Source organism: Dromaius novaehollandiae, chromosome 5 (genome assembly GCF_036370855.1).
Source record: "Dromaius novaehollandiae isolate bDroNov1 chromosome 5, bDroNov1.hap1, whole genome shotgun sequence".
Classification (NCBI taxonomy): Eukaryota; Metazoa; Chordata; class Aves; order Casuariiformes; family Dromaiidae; genus Dromaius; species Dromaius novaehollandiae.
In genome coordinates, this window is record NC_088102.1 from 8,000,241 (window position 1) to 8,013,487 (window position 13,247).

Below are 13,247 nucleotides of genomic sequence, written 5' to 3' on the forward strand. Positions count from 1 at the left end.
TAGTCTGCCTCTTTTTAGACAACATGATCTGAAATTATAACTGTGCTAGCTCTGTACACTGCACTGTGAATCCCTGCATGCTGGTTCCCTGTTTCCTTCTAAATTTTATGGGGTGCCAACAGCTTTCTGCTTGTTTTATGATTTCAAGGCAGTTGCTTGACACATCAATACGAGAATTAATTAATCTTGGCTACAGGGTAGGCAGCAGTTCAGGCAGCCCGAGAGCAAACGAGGTCAGGATTTCAGCAAGAGCCCATTTACAGAGCTTGCTAGGACTCTAGCAGGGCAGCCTCAATTCTGTGCTTTTTCTGTTTGGATTGCTGCTCTCTTGCCTTATTTGCAAGTTCTGTCCTGTTGACGAGGCCAAAGTAAAGCCAAAACCAGAAGACTACAGCAGACCGACTTTGTTCCATACATGGAGAGACGATTAGGGCTGGGACAGCATTTGGCTCGTAAACAGGTAGTCACTACAAAACCATTATTGCCTTAAAAACATTCCTTTGCTGATGTCCCAATTTTCATTTGATGATGTTTCAAGGTCAGAAAGAAAATTAGGGCTTTTTTTGCCCTAATCTCTTTAAGTTCTAAATTCATGGAAAGCAATTTGAACTAACAATTCAGATTAATGCAATAGCTTCAGATGATGGAGAACCTCTGATCCTTACAGGATGCCTGAATGAAATGCAGGTTTTCTGAACGGGATGGGCATTGCCCTTGGCCTCCTGCTGCAGAGATGCTACCCGCTGGCGTGGCGAGTGGCTATTCCAAGTGTGCCCTGTGCATTGCAACGTGCCCTCAGATCACGGTGAAAGACACAGCACTCAAAATAAAGACAGGGAGAAAAAAAATTCTGTGGCAGACTGGCTCCAAATTAATCCGCTTCCTCAACAAATCGTTAGTGCTACTGGTGAATACCATTTATCAAGTCAGTGCTACTTACAGTCCTCAGGAGGGCTGGAACACCTTTTTGTTTATTTTCTTTTCCTCCCTCTCTTGGCTTCTTTCAAACCTTCTCTGGCTCTTCCAGATCAGAGCGAGGACGCACCGCAGAAAACGAGGCCAGCAGATACAAGCCATGGCAAGACCGCAGATGGCTTCCAGCAGCAGCAAGGGGGAAACCAGAAGAGAGCTGGAGGACATCCCGTCTCCTTTCCCCCTCTGCCTAGCAGTTCCCCGAGCCTGCGCTAACTGAACGCTATCGGCTCAAGCAGGCAACGCACCAAGCTGCAAGGTGATAGATGGGATCTGTGAAAGTCTGGTTGTTTTTTTGCCAGCTTGTTTCCTTGGTGCTGCTGTTACCGGGCTTGACTGGCTTGCAGTACAAGCCTTAGCAGGGACAGACCTCAAGCCTCTGCTTTTAATAGGAGAATTGATAGATTTGACACTGTCAGCAAAATATTTTCCATATAAGGTTTTGGGTAAGAAAAGAGCCTTTTGCTGAAGCTAGGCCTAGCAATGAAGGGGAGATGCCTGGAGGCACGAAAGCCCTTGAGCTTTCTGCAGAGGTACCTGCAACGTTGGCCCGTGACAGACCACCTTTCCCCGTCCCAGGTGAGAGCAGAAGTCGTCGGGGATGGAAGTGGTTGTAATGCCCAGGGTGCTTTTCAACCCCAAGCCTGGTCAGGACTGATGGGGAGACCACGTAAAGAGAAAACCACCCCGGGCTTTTGTGCCAAGTCCAAGGGGTGATGGACGTATGTGGATTTATATGGCACAACTCATACAAACTCATAGTTTTACTGTTGTTGCTCCCATGTGAGGTGGCCCCTTGTAATCTAAGGCACGGCAGCTAACCATCCCGGTGAAGGAGAAAAATCCTGTTAGCAGCAGCGTGTTGGATTCCCAAATGCCCACTCCTGCGCTGTCGTTCCAGCCATATTCCTAGCCACTTGGTTACCACTTTTGTTTGTTTGTTTTCAAGTTTTAGATTTTCCTAAGAAATTTCTTCTTCTGAGAACGGTTCTGAGAAACATTTTTTCCATGACCGGTTCTGTCAGAAATGTTATTCCTGGCCTGGGATAATTCTTATACAACAATTGAACAAGATTAAGTTTCTCTTGCTGGAAAATTCAGACACTAAAAATTTTAAATATCAGAAAAACAAACAAGTAATAACAAGTAATTTCCTAAGGACTCACCAATCTGGCATTAGTAGTCTTACATGGGAAAATACTTCATTCCAGTGTGTATATGTATTTTTAAGGAAACTAATAGCAAATGAGGTGAAAGAAAAAACACACTCGTTAATTATAAAAACCCACCTATCAACCTGCTTCTAACCCTTCTTTGGAGTGGTACGTAAAAAGGCAAAACGTTGAACCACTCAGTACTTTTATCCCGCTTTGAAGTGCAAATTCCAAAAAATTTTAACTCGCATCACTTCAACATTTCCATAGCTGACTAGGGCTGGTGTCTTTGGATGGCAGCCATCGTTTTACTTTCCAGAAAGAGATCCAAAACGGCTGACCTAGTTGGAGGCAATATACCCTTAGCCAAGCGAATGGCCAGGCAAAGCAGGAAGCTGTCCAAGTCTCACCAGGCAAGTCCCATCGCAATCCTTCTTCTCATGCACTATGAGATACTCCCGCCGTGCAACCTCCAGTGATCCAGGGGGACATCTTGGTAGCTCAGTCATGTTCTTGGTTTCCAGCTAGAGAAGCCAGAAGGAGAACTGAGGTCCCCAAAGTTTCTCAGAGCTGCTTTTCTTGACACTCCTAGCGATGCTCTCATCGTGGCAGGCCCCCTGCTTCGGCCCAGCATGCGCGTCCCACGCTCCCCTTTTCCTAGGGCTGTGGCAGATATTCCCGTATAAATCTCCAGAGCAATGTGGGAGCATTCATCCAGAGCAATCTCTGTGGCAATGCAGGAGGCTGGGTGTTGACATTCGGGAGGCTCTGCCATCAGCAGATGCAGGTGTTGGCAAGTGCAGGCGGCGTTCTAAAAATATCCCGCGTGCTTTATTCCCGTTTCAAAGGCCATTAAGTGTTTCCATTAGAGTCTTTTTCATCTGCAGCATGGAGAAGTGCCTAACACTCCCACTCATCCTTTATAATCCCCTGAATCGAGGGTTCTTCCAAATGGGACGGGCTGCAGAGCCGGGCGTATATGTAGTGCTGTACAGCAACTCCAGGTAATACGGGCAACCAACCTGAATTTCTTCCCATTTCACTTGTTCTTGCAAACAGTGTAATTCCACTGATCTCAAAGTGTAGGTTGACTTCCGTATCCGTGAAGAGCACATGACTCTTTAATGCAGAATATGTAGGCCTGCTTCTTAAATAGCACTGTACCTGAAGTGTCTCTAGGAAGTATCTGCTCTTCTGGTAGGTGTCTTATAAAACCAAATTTAACACCTTGCAGAGGCAGGAGAGGCCAACGGCCTGCAGCAGAACGAAGCTCTGACTCTTCCCCAGCTGCTCCTCAAAACCCGAAGCGCGTCGCCGTCCTGGGTCTGCCGCGCCGTCCTGGTGAAACACGCTGCTGCTGCCTCTCCGGCGTGCCGACGCCGTGCTTCCTCGCAGCCCTGCAGTTTTAGTCATCCTAATGTGTTTGCTTAGGCATCAACATTAGTGTCAAAGGCACTTAATGCAAAGGAAATTTCCTAGGAGTGCACCGTTCGCTGCCAGAGCAATCGGTCTTGTACTCGGCGAGTGTAAACCGTGCAGCGTTTACTGCTGCAGGCTGGATAATGAATTACTGACGCCTTCTGAGTGTAATTCCTGTGTCCTCTTTGCAGCCAGGCCATCTGTGAAAAATCTGCTTTGCCCCATACTGGAGACCCGTGGGTCCACCCCCCGTCGCGTCGGCATCCAGCAGTGACGCATCCCAGGCGAAGCCAAAATTATTTATTCTTGGCCAATCCTGTTATCTTGTTTGGAGCTGATTAGTCAAACCGGAGCTGCAACGCAGCGACCGCCTGGAGTCAGGAGCAGCATTTTGAGGCTGTTCATGAGGAATCATCTGTTTCGCTGCTGGCTAATTGGGGCCGGGTAATTAAGGGTCAGGCTCTGCCGCTGGGCGTCTGCGCAGAGGTGGCCGATGCCTTTAGCAGCCCCGCCGAGGTCGGGGGGCCGGTGGCCGACGCATCACCGACACACCAAGCATCTCGGTTTTGAAACGCTACATTTGCCTGAGCTGAGTGGTGGATTTGGGGGCAGAGGATTTAGCACACAGCCTTCCCGTGCGACCTGATCTTTTTGAAAGCAGCTACAAGTCCGTCTTTGGGCTGTCCTTAGGCAAATGAAGAGAGACCTAGGTCGCTGACTGCTTTAAGAAGTTCTTTTTACTTTATGATTTGTTTGCTGCTTTGATTTCTTTTTTTCGAGTTTCTGTGTCTTTGGTGTAAAGGAAAGTCGTGAGGAATTTGAGTTTAACTGCGAAGGTGAAGAGTAACAGGAGATTATATTTAAAGCTGCTGCCTGAGTTTGAAAGGCAATTCTTTCTTACAACAGTTTCTATTCTCTAAGCTCTTCTTTTCCCTTTGAAGTAGAAAATGAGCTTTCTGGGGTTTCCTGGACACTGCATCTTGCTGCAGATCGGTAGATCTTCTCTGTGTGGATGTAGATGTCTATCAAGAGGTGTCTATGGCGCTGGTTTGCTTTTGAGAAACGGAGGATCCTTTCTTAGGGAGGCCCTGGGTGAGGCTGAGCAGCACACCGAGGTGTGTCTGAGCGCAGAGAGAGCCTGGCTCATCCCGTCCTGGCCTAATGAGGATTTAGCGCAACAAATCCCTAGTTTGTGGCCCGTGGGAACCTCGAGATCCTACAACCCTTCTGCGCTTGTCCACAGGGGTACCACGGGGAGGGGATTCAATCACTGGCTTTCTTTTCACCCAGATATTTGAGGAAGAGAGAGATAATGATGAACAACTTAACTATGAACTGGTATTCGCAATGTGAATGTTGCAAATGGTGTTTAACTCCCAAACCCTGGAGCCCTACATCCCGCGGAGGGGGGACCCGGGTGCTGTGCAGCCCTGGGGCAAGGCTCCTTGCTCAGGGCCCCGTTATTCCTGGGCGGCTGTTAAACACTAAGCAGACGCCGCTCTCCTGAGCCTGCCAGGCTTGCAGCGAGGCCGATCTGTAATCCTTCACGGGTGTTGAATGCGAGAGCGATAAAGTGCATTTAAGGACTGCGGTGCCGAACGCCAGCCGGAGCGGAGGGAAACGCTCTTAATTTCAGCTGCTTCAGAAACCTATTTGCAGCTGCCGCTGCCCGTGACAGTCTGCCGCATGTGCGGGAGCCGAGAGGAGGAAACTCAGCCACAAGAGGTCACAGATCACTGCTTGCTGGACGCTGCTGAGAGAAACGCTTCTGCGTCCGCCTGTAAGAGGTGACTGTATTCGTATGTGTGCACATGCTTCGATACAGCTGTGTGCAGATGTGCATGCAGCGGTGCCCCTGGGTACAGAAAAGAAAAAGCCTGAGCGGTGTCGTAGGTACTCAGGCAGGCCTTTTGGGGTGGAGGGGAGATGTGCTGGGATGCTGCGAGGGAAGCGCGGAGGTGGTGAGAGCCCTGCCGCAGCGAGGACCGGTGAGCCGCGAGAGCATCCCTACTGCCTCATCTCAGCAGCGGGTGCAGGGAAGAGGGGGAGAGCTTTCGGACAGGGGCACGTCCCGGAGGCGGTGTGCTGCAGGCAAACAGCCCCAGTCTCTGGTTTCCGACCCGCTTCTAGCTCAGGAACGCTGGCTTTCATTTCTCATGGAGAAATTTTATGGGGGCTGTTTGGTCAGGAATATTTGCAGAATTTTCAGGTCTCTTTTTATCTTTCAGATATGCAAGACCATCGTGTAAATAACAATGCTGGCTCCTTTCTGAAGAAATACAGGTCTTGCATTGTAGCACATAAAGTACGTACGTCCCCGGAAAGCATTTAGTCTGTCTAAGTTGACCTTAGCTAAAGCTTTGTTCCCTGGGAGATGACATTTTTCTAGATGGAGCACTGGAGCTGAATCCCACCACGGCATGAGCAAACTGCTCCTGTGAAAGCCAGAACCTGGTTTTTACAGAGTTAAAAACGTGTGACAACAGGCAGCTCTTTCTGTGGCTGAGTCACCTCTTGCAAAAGGAGCATCACATTAGTTTTTTTTCTAGAAACACCTTCGCTCACAGCAGCCAGCCTTGACCCTTTCAGACAGCAATGCTCTAAAGAACATATATACGTATATAACTTCGATGGCATCTCGTACCATCTGGACAGCTGCCAGAAGCCCCTTAGGAGCTGCCTCCTCTTGAGGCAAGGAGACAAGCAGGAATTTGAATTATGTCCTCGATTTCCTCTTAAAAGTTAGAATGAGCTTCTTAGCAAATGAAGAAACTCTGCTCACGGGCTGTTTTGCGAGCAATGCTGTACCGCAGCCGATTGATGCCGGCTGTAAATCAGCAGTGCTGCAGTTGACCCGGTGGAGTGGCACTGATTTACCTGGCTGAGGGCCGGGACCGCTGGGTTTACGGGGGACAACGGGGCTTTTGCCTCCCGGTTATGTCACAAAACGGCGCGCGGGGAGCGAGGGAAAGGCAAAATTCATGCGAGCAAAGGCGGCTGCTTGCCTTCGCCTCTGTGGTGGCACAATATTGGCCTCTTAATTTCCTACTGATTAAACTGTAGGAAAACAAAATCTGCTTCGCCTGGAGCAATTTGGCTTCCGCTCAAAAGCTTTCTCATCAAAATGAAATATCATTTGCTGTGAAACCGTTAGCAGGAGGATAAATGTAGTTATAAGAGCAGCTATTTGTAAGAGGCAAATGGGGGGCACTGATTTGCAGCACAGTGCTATTACTGGGGGGGGGGGGGAAATCTCTGCAAGAGCTCTGCAGAGCAGTGCTTATAAAGAACAAATTTCATCACAATTTTCTATTTACTGTTTTTTTCCAGTCGACCGTGTCTGCAGGTGGACCAGGCAGGTGTAGAAGTCCTTTTGCTGCTAACACATCTCTGGCTTGTCCGAAGCATGCCCTGGCTTGGCGGGAGCGAGGCTTTCAGGACGCCCCGGTTTTGTCCCACAGTCTGAAATCGTGCCCTGAGCACCAGCCACCCAAAGGCCCGTGCTAAGGGAGCTGGCGTTTTTTGGCTGGATATTTGGAGGACACACGTTCCGGGTGCAGTTGGTGACATCTTGCTGGGACCCGCGGTGCAGCGAATCGTGTTGCAGCCTCTCGAACACCCACACACCGTCATCGACGGGGTCTGGCACGGGAAAATTAAGTGGTAGCGAAAGGAGCAACCAAGATCTTATATAATGGTGAGTAAATAGCAGGTTGCTTTAGTCCTTGGAACTAGCCACAAGAGGGAGATGCGATTGGATGTACCAAATCCATGTCTTTAATAAGCAGAAATATCAAGGAATTGAGTATTAATTCAGAGGTCATTAGAAGCGCGGGGAGGAATTTCACTGCCAAACCCTGCAGTTTCGGAGTGACCAAGTGTCTGAGTTGAATTCAGGAAGTCGTTTTGCAATGGCAAATTGTTCATGTTCATTTTTTTCCCCCTAAAATATCCTTAGACCTAATGAAAAATTGTGTTTTCTTTAAAAATTGTCTGCATTTGACCAACAAGGATTAAGAAGGTTCAAAAAATAACAGCTCTGAGCGTGTGGGGGGGGGAAAATGTCACCTTCCCCAAAACCCCAGCAAAACAAGGAGTGGAATTTTCCTTCCAAGACGATTTAGAATAAGTTTTTGATCAGTGAACCAAAAAAACAATGATTCAGACAGTACAGCCTTAATTATTTTACCTGTAAGGGCGATCTGACGGAGCAGTGTCGAAGCATTTTGGAGCGTGTTACAGAGATGACTTGGATCTGCTTACGACAGCTGGTGCTTTAGGTCTGAACAGAATATTTTTCCCCAGAGCGATCCATCTAGCACCTTTCCCTGCCTGAGAGTCACTTCCACTAAAAAATACACCTTTTTTTCTCCTCTCCTCCCTTTTTTTTCCCCCACCCACCTCCCCCAAAAGGAACAAATCCAGACTCTAAAATCAAGAGCTTTGGGGGCTTGAATTTTGGGGAAGGGACTTGTTGGCACACGTAGGGATGTGGCTGTTTCTTTTAAAACCATCCCTGCTCCTGGCTGGGATAAATTCTGGATAGTCACTCGTAACAACGGGGAAAACCAGCGCTTGTTCTCCTCTTAGCGCAGCTCCTGTTACGTAAGTGCAAATACAGCATCCGGCTCAGGCCGGTCAGTTAGTCCTTGGGGCTTTTAGACCTGTTTACACACAAACAGACTTCCACCCATCTGAAAGTCGTCTCGGGCACAGAGAAGCAATCCTTTTGCCTCCCCAAAACAACAGATCTTTTTTGCAGCACAGTGAATAACTGCTTGGCGAGCCGAGCGCCAGGCTGGTGCTTAGATTAATCTGCTTAGATCGACTAACACGGTTGTGCAAGAGCAGAAAATACCCAGTCAAGTAAATTACATCATCCAGGGACGAGCTATCCTAAAAGCAAGCATGCTTTTTAAGCCTGAGCAAAAGTCTGTGCAGCTGAACATTTACACAAGCAGCAGCAGCAGAAATGCATTTCTTTGGGGGAAAAAACATGAGATCTTTGAAGTTTTATCTAATAAAAAAAGCCCCTGACTAGATTAATCACTAGCCTAGTTCCTGAATCGATTAAAATCCCGTTATAATTTTTCTCCCATTAGTAGTACCTGGTATGTAGAGCCCCCAGTCTGGAAGCGAAGGAGCTCGAGGTGTTACGTAGCATTGTATACAACGAAATGGCGATTTTCTGGCTGAAACTGGGGCTGGCTTTGAAATGTTGCATTCATTCTCCTGTCAGATCACCTCCAACACTTAATGCTCCATTCAAATCCATTGCTCTCGCCAGTTTTAAAGACATTATAAGAGGGAAAAAAAAAAAGTTTAAGGGGAATTTAGGGACTGTAACCACATGTGGATTCAAACAATTCTGTTGACTTCGTTTTTTACTGTCCTGTTCAGAAACGTTTACTGGAAGGTTTGTTGTCAAATGTGAGATGAGGAAAGGGCTGGCGGTGCTGCCCTTGGCTGCGAGCAGCTGCAGATACCTCATCTTCCTCATGCCTTGTGGGGTTTTGGGTAGATCTCACCAACATGAGGGTAAAGCTTTCCAGCTCTCTGGGTACATTTTCTAGGTTAGTCCTTCAAAAGCATTGGCCAAAGGAAGTGTTCTGGCTTTAGCCAAGTGCAAGATTGGAACAACCCAGCAGGTTTTGCTCTGCAGCAGGTCCTGCGGTGCTCCCTTCGTCCCCGGCCGGAGCACGACCGCGTGGCGAAATTGCAGCGTGGCGGTGAGCCCCAGCCCGGAGGGGTTGTGCAGCTTGGACCAAAGCCCGCTCCAGCCACCTTACGCCACTAGCCAGGGAAATCCAGCACGACAAAGCCCCGTGCTGCAGCAAAGCCGGGGGTTGTGTAAGAGCAGGTATCCTCAGCTCGCCATCAGAGCCGCTCAAATCGAGCTCTGTGCCCAGAGCCCTGCACGCAGCCTGGGCTGCTGATCATGCCTTCGGTTTGCTTCTGCTGTTGCAGAAAGTACTAGGATGTACCAGGAGCTCTGCTTTGGCTTTCTGAGGCTTTCTTGAAAGCTCTCCTCCAGCACAGCTTCTTGCCACTGTTTCAGCCTTAGACTACAGTTTTGTCCAAAATATGGAGGATGTCGCATGTGGCATTCCCACAAAATGGGACAGAAGTGTACAGTGTGATTAGACTAAGACTGTATTTAAATGTGGTGGGGTTTTTTAGCCTAGGCTGAACTTTGGCTTGATTGATAGACAATTAGATTTTTGGCTCAAATTCTTCCTTTCTCTTCTTCCCCCAAACTCATCTGATCAAGTCTCCTTCAGTTTTAAGAGCACCTAGATATTCCATTTAAACTTATTTTATTTTGGAATAACTTTTCTTCCTACCTTTCCCTCCCATCTCTTTTCATCCTCTTTTTCCATCTAGTTCCTTGTGCTCTTGATTCACTTTAGCTTAAACTCACACCAAGTAAGAACAGCCGCATTAGTAGCAAACAAGGGTAAAAATCTGTGCAAGTGTATTTGAGCCTTTTAGGATTTTGTCTGCCTGATTAGGAGTGTTGGCACAAGGCCTATTAAACTAATGTGAATTTTAAAATTAGTTATTGGCTTTTAAAATGTATGTGCATCATCAGCTGGAGACTGGGCGGACACTTCATGATTATAAGGCTTAGTGCTGCTTAGGAGTTGAACTCGGCAGCACTAATCAGGGCCGTTTGTACTGGTTACCTTTCCCTTGCCTGTTTTCTCTCCATCCCTTTTTCAGCTGCTCCTTCCTGCCTGTTCTTCTGTTTGATCTCACGAATACTCTCACACATTCAGCTTGATGGCAGTGCTGCAGGTAACCACACTGATTTCCATGACTATGTAAATATAGCCATGGCTTTGCAGGATGCTGGTCAAAATATAAAGTGTGTATTATTATGTATATCACACAGAGGTCTTCTGTTCATAAGAATGAGGAAAATCCTTAATAAGCATCATCATCATTATTATTATTATTATTTAGTGGCAGTCTTGTCAGTGGCATAAGTGTCCCTAGGTAAGGGTATCTTAAATGCATATTTTAATTCCTCAGTCAATTTTCTCTACACTGCAAATGAGCTGATAAATGATTGCAGCCTGTGCAGATTATAATATGAATTGACATACAAAAAATTGTTCAAACTCCATCTGTTTAGGTTGCATAACTTGTGATCTGAAGCAATTTTAGAAGCAGGATTTACTGCATAAATAGTACAATTTCCAGTAAGGCGATTAAGGCTTCTTTGCTGGGAAAGGGCGAAATTACCAGAAAAGCTGTCATTTCAATGCATACAAATAAATCGCGTTCCAAAATACACAAGACGACAAAATTTATGACATTGACTCCCTTCACACACAGATGCTCCTTCAATACCTGTCATAGAGAACAATACTTTGCAACTCAATATAATTCATCCTTTAAACATCTAGGAAATATGGTCAGCTGTATTTTCTACATATGTCAAGTCATTTAAAAAAATCAGTGCTGATATTAATATTTTGCAGTTCTGTGTTTTAAATCCCAGTGCCTTTTTTTTTTTAATTATCCAGTGGCTTTACGTAAGTGCCAGACCATGCACTGGCGAGCAGCAAATATATTTCGCCAGGACAAGCAGGCAGAAGCAGCCGGAGCCGCTGCCGTGTGGCGCTTCGGGAGCAGATCACCGTAGTGGATCACGCTGCGTGTGCCTGGGAGAAGAGCTTTCTCCCCCAGCTGAGAGCAGCGCTGCGTCTGCAAAGGCGCTCGAGTTTTGATGTTTGCTTTTCTCCAGCTCACTATTTTTTTTTCATGTCAATCAGGAGAAAAACTCCCTGTTCAGCCTATTTCTGAAGACAGACAACTAAATGTTTCCGCAAACGGGCTGTTACTGCATGTTGCATCCCTCAGAGACAAAACGATCTCGTCTTCTACATCTGGGGTAACATTTTGGTGGAGACCTTGCCATGGCTCCGCATCAGGTCCCTCCTTGCGCTCCCTCCTGCTGCTTTCTCCCTGGAAAGCTGAGCAAGCGCGGGAGGTGCGTAGCAGGGAAGGCTGTGTTGGTAGCTCCTGTTTTACCACTTGTGCCCTGCCGTCCATCTGCTGAGACCGCTTCATCCCCAAGTCACAGGTTTATGATCCCACCGCCTCCGTCCTTCTGCTCCCCCGGCTGCTCAGGACCTCGGGGACCTCGGTGCGGCAATGCCCGGGGAAAGCCCCTCTGCTCCCACGCTCACCTCTGCTCTTTCCCACCACAGCGGTCTGCAACCAAGCAAGGAGGCCAGGCCTCCGCCCTGCTCTCACAGGAGTCTCCTTGACTTTAATATAACTTTTTATCTGCTCCTTTTACCACAGGGGGAATGGCCATGCCCGTGCAGGTGTGAAGAAATGGAGCTGCGAAGGGGCAACGGCTCGTCTAGAAGTCAGTGCCCTCAGCAGCGCCTGCCAAGCTGGACACACAACGTTTTTGAGAAGCGTCCTGCTCTTGTAACTGGGGAACTGCTGCTCATAACCTGCCGCAGCCAAACCCCAGCGAGACCGCTCGCTGGGCTAGGGAGTATTCGTGAGAGGGAGGATTGCAAAACCCGCTCCTGCCTGGTGCCCTTCCTCCCCCTCCTCTTCTGCCCTCGCGCTGCTGCGGGGCCGGGCTGCGCACGCGGCGACTGCCGACGTGGTCGCACCGGGACCCCACCGCCTGCCGCAGACCATGGTTTCCCGTTAAAATCCCTGTGCCTCAGCTTCACCAAAGCCTCCTGCGCAGCTGCCCGGGGGGCTGCCAACGAGGGAAGTGGAGATACAGGTTTTCATAGCGGGGCCCCAGTTCCTAGGCTTGGAGATAAATGGAAAATCAAAGGGGAAACCACTAACCCCAGTACTAACCCAAGAGATCTGCAATACGCCATTGGCCACATGACAGATTACGAGTGTTGCCAGCCGGGCTGGCATCTGAAAGAAATAGGGACAACTCCGGGCCTTGCCAAGCCTAGAAGGAAAAGGTTGTTGGTGCTGGAGCTGTCTGGAGGACACGGACACATCCAGCCGAGAAGGGTAAGCGCACAGAATTGCCCTCAGGAAAATACAGTCGGGTGAATCCCAGGCTCGTTGAACAGCACGCGCTCAGCGCAAATCTCAGTCTCCCTCGACGAAGGTCAGAACTGTGCTAGCGCGGGACGCGACCTCTGCCGCGGGCTTCGGCGAGACGGACGGACGTTCCCGGAGCTGGCAACGTGCCAGGGCGGAGGCGGCGTCCCACCGCCCCGGCCCGACCCCCCCCGCGCCGGGTGGCTTGCGGGCGACTCTGCAACGCGGACTCAGGGCGGCATTTCGGCTGTAATTGCTGTTTAGCAGTGAGGCAGCCGGGAGGAGTCTCCGAGGCAGGAGAGGTTAGGGAGGGCCAGGAGAAGAGATGCTGATGGATAAGAGTGACTTTCTCTGGTCAGGCGTGGTAGCCACCTCCAGGAAATTATACTTTCCTCATACCCTTCCCATGAGGCCGAGAGAGCTCGGCCCCCTTTCCCTGACACCCAGCATTGCAACGCTGGCCGCATCCAGGCGCGGGACGCGCCTGCGTCTGGCACAGGCCATCACCCCCTGGGTGAGCGCGCCTCTGCGCAAATTAAGCACGTGCCCTGGGATGTGCAATCTCCTGGTTTATTTTGAAAAAGTCGCCTGGTTGGGCCATCCCAGCCGGCTTCGTGGCTCTTGCCGTGGGAGCTATTTCTTCATCACCCGCCTCAGCAG

The 13,247-nt window shown here is 49.0% G+C and overlaps 1 long non-coding RNA gene across 1 annotated transcript; it reads left to right on the forward strand.

The window, feature by feature from the left end:
• The first annotated feature begins 5,643 nt into the window (after positions 1–5,643).
• Positions 5,644–12,148, forward strand: LOC135328638 (uncharacterized). The gene is made up of 3 exons (XR_010389594.1): positions 5,644–5,850; positions 6,876–7,242; positions 11,862–12,148. It is a non-coding gene; the product is annotated as an uncharacterized LOC135328638 (long non-coding RNA).
• Positions 12,149–13,247: the final 1,099 nt, after the last annotated feature.